Below are 8,263 nucleotides of genomic sequence, written 5' to 3'. Positions count from 1 at the left end.
ATAAACAGACTATAGCCTATCTTATAACAAGTAGCCAGGTGTCAACCAATCACAACAGCCACACATCAACCACTCACAGATGGCCAACTGTCAAACTATATTCAAATAAGTCACATGCAGGTCCAGGTGTGGTGGTTCATGCCTGTAACCTCAGCATTACAAGGTTGGGACGCCAAGGCGGGCAGATCACCTGAGATCAGGAGTTCAAGACCAGCCTGGGCAACATGGTGAAACACCATCTCTACTAAAAATACAAAATTTAGCCAGGTGGGGTGACAGGTGCCTGTAACCCCAGCTACTTGAGAAGCTGAGGAGAATCACTTGAACCTGGGAAGTGGAGGTTGCCGTGAGCCGAGATCATGCCACTCCATTCCAGCTTGGGCAACAGAGGGAGACTCCATCTAAAAAAACAACAACAACAACAACAAATAAGGCACATGCAGAGCTGTAGCCAATCCAGCTGTTTCTGTACCTGCCTTCTGCTTTCCAGTCACCTCCCTTTTCTTTGCCTCACTTTCCTTTTTCTGTCTGTAAATTCTCTCCAACCACAGGACAGCACCAAAGTCTCTCTAAGCCTACCCCAGTGCCAGACGCTAGCCAATTCACAAATTATTTGCTCAATTAAACTGATACATTTATCTAAAACGTTTCTTTCAACAACAACAAAAAATCCTCACCAGTGATTCTCCACTGTTTTCTCCTCCATCCCTCTTTGCACAACCTCAGATAACGGCAACTGTTGTAAGATGTCCCTATGGAAAGAGGAGTCAGTGCCACAGAGAACAGGTGTTCAACTGGAGGGCACAGCCTCAAAATGACGGTGGGGGAGGTTCTCTCCGTGTGGGTGTTGGGTGCATTGATGCTTTGGTCAGAATTGTTTGAGTTGCAAATGACAGACACCCAGCTTAAGCCGATTTGAGCAAAATTAGGAAATTATTGGCTGATGAAACTAAAAGCCAGGAGCTTGGGGCATGGTTGAATGTGGAGCTGAAATGGCCTGGGACTCTGCCTCCCTGTGCGTCTTGCATCTGGCAATTCTGATCTGGTGCCAGTTGCTTACTTGGACTGGGAAAATGGTTACCAACAGCTCCCGACTCATTCCTCTTCCCAGCTAAGCACGGTAAGACAGAAAATAGCTTGCTTCCTGTGCTCTGTGACTCCAGTAAGTACCCTGGCTGTGCTCTGATCAGACCAACACGGGTCCTGTGCCTGCACCATGGGCAGCACAGTGGCCGGGGTGACAAGAAGCCACGAGGTTCAGCCGCCAGCATGAAAACCCTCCTGGCTTTCCTCCCACCTCCCTGGCGGCTTCTTTCCAGAATCTTTGTGGATTCCACCTGGCCTGTGCCACTGCTTATCACTGGATGTCTAAGGATGCAAGCTTCAGGCTTCTTCTGCGTTGCACCAGCAATCACCAGCCTGTAACACTGTGCAGTTTCCTGACTTCAAGTGCCCAATTTTGTATCGCCAGCCCCAACCCACCCTGAGCTGAAGGCTCACTTGACAGCCTCGCTTGCATTTCTAAGGGATATGACAAACCTCACGTTTCCAAGTGGGAAATCCTGTCTTTAGCTGCAAGGCTGTTCTTCGTACATTCATCTGCCTCTCGGTCAATGGAAATCCATCTTCCCATTTGCTGATGCTGAAAGCATCCTCACTGCCTCCCTCTCTGTCACTCCATCTTCAAGTGGTCAGCAAACATTTCAAAATACATACTGAGTCGGACTCCTTCTGCCCCCTCTACCGTTTCTCACCTGGATTCTGCTGTGCCAGCCTTCAGCAGGGCCCCCTCCCCACCAGCTGTTCATCACAACACAGAGTGCTCTTGTCAAAATGTGGGTGAGACGGTGGCATTTCTCTGCCCCATACCCCTCAGTGACCTCCCATCACCCTCTGAGCACCAGCCAAAGGCCCTACCTCAGCCCCCACCTCCAAACCCTCTCCTCTCTGCTCTGGTCACAGCAGCTTCTTGCTGCTCTTCAAACCCACCCGCCAGTGCTCCTGCCTCAGGGACTCTGCCCTCTCCGTTCCCTCTGCCGAGTTCCTCTCTCCCCTCCTTCAAGCCCTTCCTCAGGTGCCACCTCCTCAGTCCTCCCCACTTCCATTCCACCCACATACACCCTGTCCCCTCCTCACTGTATTGTTCTCCCAACCATTCTAACTTTCTAATGCAGTGGCTATTTGACTTTTATTGTCTGTCTTCCTCCACCAACATGTAAAGTCCACAGCATGGGACTTTTGCCTATTTTATTCGCTGCTACTTCCCAGGCACCTGAACAGCACCTGCCATGTAGAAGGTGCTCAACAGGCATTTACTGGCTTGGCCAGGCCTAGGTCTAATGCACTCCCGAAGGTGGGGGTGGTGTAGGTGGGGGGACCCGAACATACAGCCTGAGAGTGATGGAGGGGAGGGTCCCCAAGGCAGGGCCTGCTCTGGACCATGTGGCAGAGTGGGACCCCATCTCCAGGGTGGGCTGTCCCCATCCCCACCCTCGGGGACCCTCCCCAGCCTGGCCTTCCTTGGAATTCTCTGACCCTGACCCACTGGTCCTGAGCGAGGGGCTTGGAATTTGGAGCTGCAGGACCAGACTGTGTGACCTGGAGCCAATGAACCTCCTCTTCCTGCAAGCTGAAGTCTCCCATTGTCTTAGTCAGCTCAGGCTGCTGTAAAAAAACACCACAGCCTGGGGGGCTTAAACAACAGACACGTGTTTCTCCCAGCTGTGAAGGCAGGGCCTCCGAGGAGGCTGCCAGCATGGCCAGGTTCTGAGGAGGCCCTCTTCCTGGTTTGCAGCCTGCTGCCTTTTTGCTGGGTCCTCACATGGCGGAGACAGGAAGCTCTGGTGTCTCTTTCTCTTCTTACAAGGGGCGCTAATCCCATCGGGAGGGCCCCACTCACATGCCCTCCCCTCAACCCTCATCACCTCCCACAGGCTCCACCTCCTAATGCCTTGGCATTGATGGTTAACCTCTAACAGATGAATCTGGTGAGGACGCAGGCATTCACTCGGTAACTCCTGTCCTGAAGAAAAACTCCAAAGGGAGGTGAAAGTGCTCTGTAAACGCTGAGTCCATGCTCATGTGGGGTGTATCTGGATGGGAAAAGGTGCACTCGTGCCTAACCCCTCTCTTGATGTGCCACACGTGGCTCCTCTGTGCCTCTGTTACAGTCCGTGGCCCCAGGCCTCTCCACTGCTGTTCCTGGTGCAGCACGGCCCCACCCTCTGGCCAAGCGCTCCACAGCACGGCCCACAGCCCAGCAAGTGACAGCCTTATATGCTTAGAGACATATGCTTCGAGATGGAGAGATGTTGCAGTGTTGAAGCAGATGCTCCTGTGGCCCAGGAAGGCTCACACGGGCCATAAATCCCAGCCCAATGGCATCCCCCACTCTCAGAGGTTGGAGAAGTCCTGCCAGAGGAGCCGAGGAGCCACGTGGGTGGGTGCTGGCCGGGCAGATTGTCCCCCAGTGCCTGCTCACAAGGCAGCCTGAGCAGATGAACCCTTACAAACACGGATTCCATTTCCATACAAATGTCTGTGGTTGTAGCAAATACACGATGGGGAGACAGCAATGTGACATAAAAGCCAAGTCAGTTCTGCAGAAGATGCTTCCTGGTGTTTGGGGGGCTTCAGAGAGCTGTGTTAGCCACCTGTCAGGAATAGGGAGGGAACCAGATGGAGCTCTTTGGAGAGGCATCAAACAAGTTTGAGATGAATCTGCGTGGAAGGGGTCATGTCATCAGGCTCAGGGAGCTGCGGGTCGGAGTAGGCAGCGCTGTTCAGGAGAAGCAAATAATTAACCACAGACTGTTCCACTCAGCTCCAGGAGGGCAGCTGCCACCCATGGGAGTTCGTTCCTTACCCCCAGAACGCCCATCCTGCTAGCAACGCCCCAGGCACCCCCCCCCTCTAGAGCCCAGCCATCCTTCCCAAGAGGACCAGCCGGCACAAGAGCCCAGGAGGGCTTTGTTGCCAGGCCTGAGTCTTTAGCAGCGAGGTTTCAGCCCTAGGCCCTTCTCGCCTCCAAGCCACCGTCTGAAAATGGTGAATGAGGGCTTTCCTTGTAAGAAAGACACCAAGGAATTGGATGGCATCCAAATTTCCCACTGCAGGATGCTTACTACTAGAAAGGAAAGGCAGAGGGAGAAAGGGAGGGAAGGAGGCGGGCTCCTAAAGTTCAAAACAAGAGGAAAACACAGGACTCCGATGAAGGTAAATGGGCCCCCTTCCTGTAGGACTTAGAGATCCTGATAGATGTGTGTGTGATACCTTCCCCTACATCCTCTGCGGGAGGAACAAAAGTTTGCAGATTTTTCACAAAGGATCTTGAGGACCTAGAGTCTTAGGATACATTTTGGAAAACGCTGGATCAGCCGGGTTCCTTTTTCAATGCCGTGATTCAAGTATAAATTAATAAATACAACTTTTACAGTCCACACTGATCCAGGGCATGGGACATGGACTCCAGGCAGGACAGCAGGGTTCCTGGCCCAGTCCCAGCCCTAACCCTGTGTCACTATGAGCAACTCATTTCACTCCACGCAGGCTCTGTTTCCCATCAGTGACACGGTGATTGGAACGCCGACTCCAGCACTTTATACCTGTAAAGGTACTCTGGAGAAATTACAGGCACTGTGAATATGTGGTTTGGATTCTTCTTTTTCACTTTCAAGGAAAAAAGTATGTGCCCTCTCTGTCTCCTTCCACATGGATTTGAGAACACAGTCAGCACGTGTCTCCGCAAAACAGCAATCTTTTTCAGATTAATTGATTTGATAAATATTTTCTAAGCACCCACTATGGGTCAAACACATTCTACGCACTGAGGACACAGCAGTGAACAAAAGGAACAAAATCCCTGTCCTCCTGGGGCTGTGAGCAGACATAATAAATAACCATATGCATAAAAAATGGACATCGGGGGCTGGGCATGGTGGCTCACGCCTGTAATCCTAGCACTTTGAGAGGCCGAGGTGGATGGATCACCTGAGGTCAGGAGTTCAAGACCAGCCTGTCCAACATAGTGAAACCTCATCTCTACTAAAAATACAAAAAATTAGCTGGGCATGGTGGCGCGTGCCTGTAATCCCAGCTACTCGGGAGGCTGGGGTGGGAGAAAAGCTTGAACCCAGAAGGCAGAGTTGCAGTGAGCTGAGATTGTGCCACAGCACTCCAGCCTGGGCGACAGAATGAGACACTGTCTCGAAAAAAATAAAAAAGGTGGGAGGGCGGGAATCAACAGCAATAAGATCTGAACCCTGAAGGGGACTGAAGGATTTTTAAATAATGACAAAAAGAGAAAGGAGGGGAGGATTAAGGCTTTCACTCTGAGCCGGGTCACTCCGGTTGCTGCCCGGCTTTGGGGAAGGGGAAGTTCAGCTCCCCCAAATAAGCTTTTACCCCTGCTCCGGCCTATGCTGGCTGAGGCTTTGATGGTGGCAGCTGTGGGTCCTCATGGACCCAGCCGGATTTCTTCTCCGTCAATACAGATACTGAGGTGCTCCTCCCTCAGCCAGCTGCTCCCTATCTCTAAATTCACTTTGCAAGTGAGAGAAAAAGGGAAGAATGTGAGAATCAGGTACTTTCCCCATTCAACTCTGACTCTCTGATTAACTATTTTTATCTTCCAGTTAAAATAGAGAAATAGGGGGTGAGAGAAGGATGATATAGAGTCCCTTGTGCTGATAAACAGACTTAAAATTCTAGTCAGAAACTTTTTAAGATGATTTAAAGGAAATCACTTTCTACTTTCTGGTGTGGACGTACAAAGTCCAGTCTCAGTATTGATCCCTTAACACACAGAAACTTCTCAGCCAGACCAGTCCTCACACAGAGGATATGCACTGTCAGGTCCACACAGGCCCCAGAGTCTGACCAATCTGGGGAGGCCCCCGGGACAGACCATTGAGACAGCCAAGAGCACAGACTTAAGGGCCAAGCTTCGAATATGTCTCCTTCTACTTGGACTTCTGGGTTGAAAATCCTGTCCTAACCCTTCCTTCCTCTTTTGAGGACATCGTTCCAGCCCCTAGGAACGGAATCTAGTGCCTCCGGGTGGGCCAAGCCCTCCAATTCACCCCCTACATTAGTGTTCATAACCTGGGTGGCTTTAAACAAAAGAAATGTATTCTCTCAGTTCTGGAGGCCAAGTCCAAAATGACAGTGTCTGCAGAGCGATGTTTCCTCTGAAGGCTCCAGGGAGAATCCATTCCATGCGTCTCCTCGCTTCTGGATCTCGCCAATCTCCACTTCCATTGTCACATGGCCTTCTTATAAGAACACCAGCCATTGATTTAGGGCCCACCCTAATCCAGTGTTACCTTATTTTAACAAATCTCATCTGCGAAGACCCTATTTTCAAATAAAGTCACATTCCGAAATAATGGGGCTGAGACTGTAACATGTCTTTTGGATGGCACAGGTCAACCCACGACAGTCCCCATACTGGAAAGTACACACTCTCCAGCATCATCACAGTCTTACTCTGCTTTTTCCTCACCAGCACCTTAGACTTTGGCTGGAAGAACACTCTGGAAGTGTCAGGCCCACACAGTCAGGCTCAGGAAGTTTGCAGGCTCCTGGAACTCGGAAGAGTCCAGCGTGCGTGGCAACTGGGCACTTGCATGTGTCACCCACAGTCTGGATCTCTCTCCTCAGCACATCCATGGGTCCCCGCTCCCCTGGGAACCGTGGGAGGCCTTCTGGAAGCACTGCACAGTGCCTCCTCTCTTCTGAAGGTAGCTCAGGCAGAGCCTTGGGCCTGTAAAGCTCTGCTGGCCGCAGTGGCCCCCTTACCAGGAGAAATGTTTTCAGTGGCTCTGAGCCCAGCAGTGAGTCACAGCAGGGTCCCCCACCGGCAAAAGTGCTGTTCCAGCTCCAATGACATTTTGAAGTTTCCTTCTCAAAGTTTCAGATGCAGTAGATGGAGGTGGACAGGAGCTTTGAGCCAAACGAATGCAGAGGAAGTGTCAGGCTCAACAGTCCTGAATTGGAAGTATTCAGACACCCACCCGGAAGATGGCGTGTGTAAAACCCAAGCAGCAGAGAAAGTGAAAACGCGAACAGGCGTGTGGGAGTCAGCTAGTGACGATGCGATTTACGTTTGTGTCAGAGCCACCGTCCCTGCACTGTGGTGGGTGGTTTTGTTTGTTTTAAGTTCCAGCATTGTCACTGACTCTGGGATCCTGGGCAAGTTATTAGCCTCTAACTGTGCCTCAGTTCCCTTGTCTGTCAATCAGGAGCAGAAATACTATCACCTTAAAGGGTTGTGGGGAAGACTTGAATGCTTCAGGCAGGTAAAGAGAAGGTTAGCTCTAATCCGGCACCCACTACACACTCGCTAAAGGGACAAGAGCTCTGAAAATGGGTGTTTGCATTTAGCTTTGGAGCTCTGGGTCAGGACACCTCCTTACACAGGTCAGCCCACAGCAATCCCTGTACTGGAGAGTACACACTCTCCAGCATCATCACAGTCTTACTCTGCTTTTTCCTCATCAGCATCTTAGACTTTGGCTGGAAGAACATTCTGGAAAGATAGGCTCAGGAGTTTTGCAGGCTCCTGGAACTTGGAAGAGACCAGCATATGTGGCAACTGGGCACCCAAGCTGGGTCTTTTGCACAGTGACATTTGACAAATCACGTTATCAGAGACGTACATAAAGAGCAACACACAAAGACGTTTCCAGCAGCATTATTAATAATAGAAACAAACAAACAAACAAACAAAAACTGGAAACAACCCAAATAGCCCAAAAACAGGGGAAATATATGATAGCAGATCCACACAGGAGAATATTGTGCAGCTGTTAAACAAAAGGCAGCAAACAGAACCCTCTACAGTGGAACCCTCATCCTGTAAACCGCATATATTAATCACTAGACAGGCATAAATCATGACTGGAGAGAAAGAGACCTGAATGGCAATAGTGCTTTCTCCTGGATGATGGGGTACTGGGTGAGTCTGGTGGTCTTCACATTCTTCCATATTTTCTAAATTTTATAAGACGAATTGCTTTTATAGTTAGAGGAAAAAATGAGTATGCAGTGTTTCATGAGCCACTTTCCAAGTCTGACGAGAAAGCCAACATTGGTCAGGTTTTAGTGAGGCGTCTTTCCCTCCCTAGGATCATGAAATATTCCTGGGGGTCCTGTACACAGCAGAATATTCAGGGAAGAGTCTCACATCACCCCTGATGTGGCAGCAAGGGTGGGCCTCTGCCAGATACCCCCCTGAGGTCCTGCCAGGTCTTAGCAAGTGCCT

General features: G+C 50.6%; 1 long non-coding RNA gene across 1 annotated transcript; it reads right to left on the bottom strand.

Annotated features, from left to right (window-relative positions):
- Nucleotides 1–346: 346 nt before the first annotated feature.
- Nucleotides 347–7,030, bottom strand: LOC111529287. Its single transcript, XR_002727377.1, has 3 exons — nt 5,770–7,030; nt 678–3,778; nt 347–401 (listed from the first exon to the last, which is right to left on the bottom strand). It is a non-coding gene; the product is annotated as an uncharacterized LOC111529287 (long non-coding RNA).
- Between the last annotated feature and the right edge of the window lie 1,233 nt (nt 7,031–8,263).

Source organism: Piliocolobus tephrosceles, chromosome 4, assembly GCF_002776525.5.
Source record: "Piliocolobus tephrosceles isolate RC106 chromosome 4, ASM277652v3, whole genome shotgun sequence".
Taxonomy (NCBI): Eukaryota; Metazoa; Chordata; class Mammalia; order Primates; family Cercopithecidae; genus Piliocolobus; species Piliocolobus tephrosceles.
The sequence above is the reverse complement of the archived record's forward strand: the minus strand, read 5'-3'. Positions and strand labels throughout refer to the sequence as shown.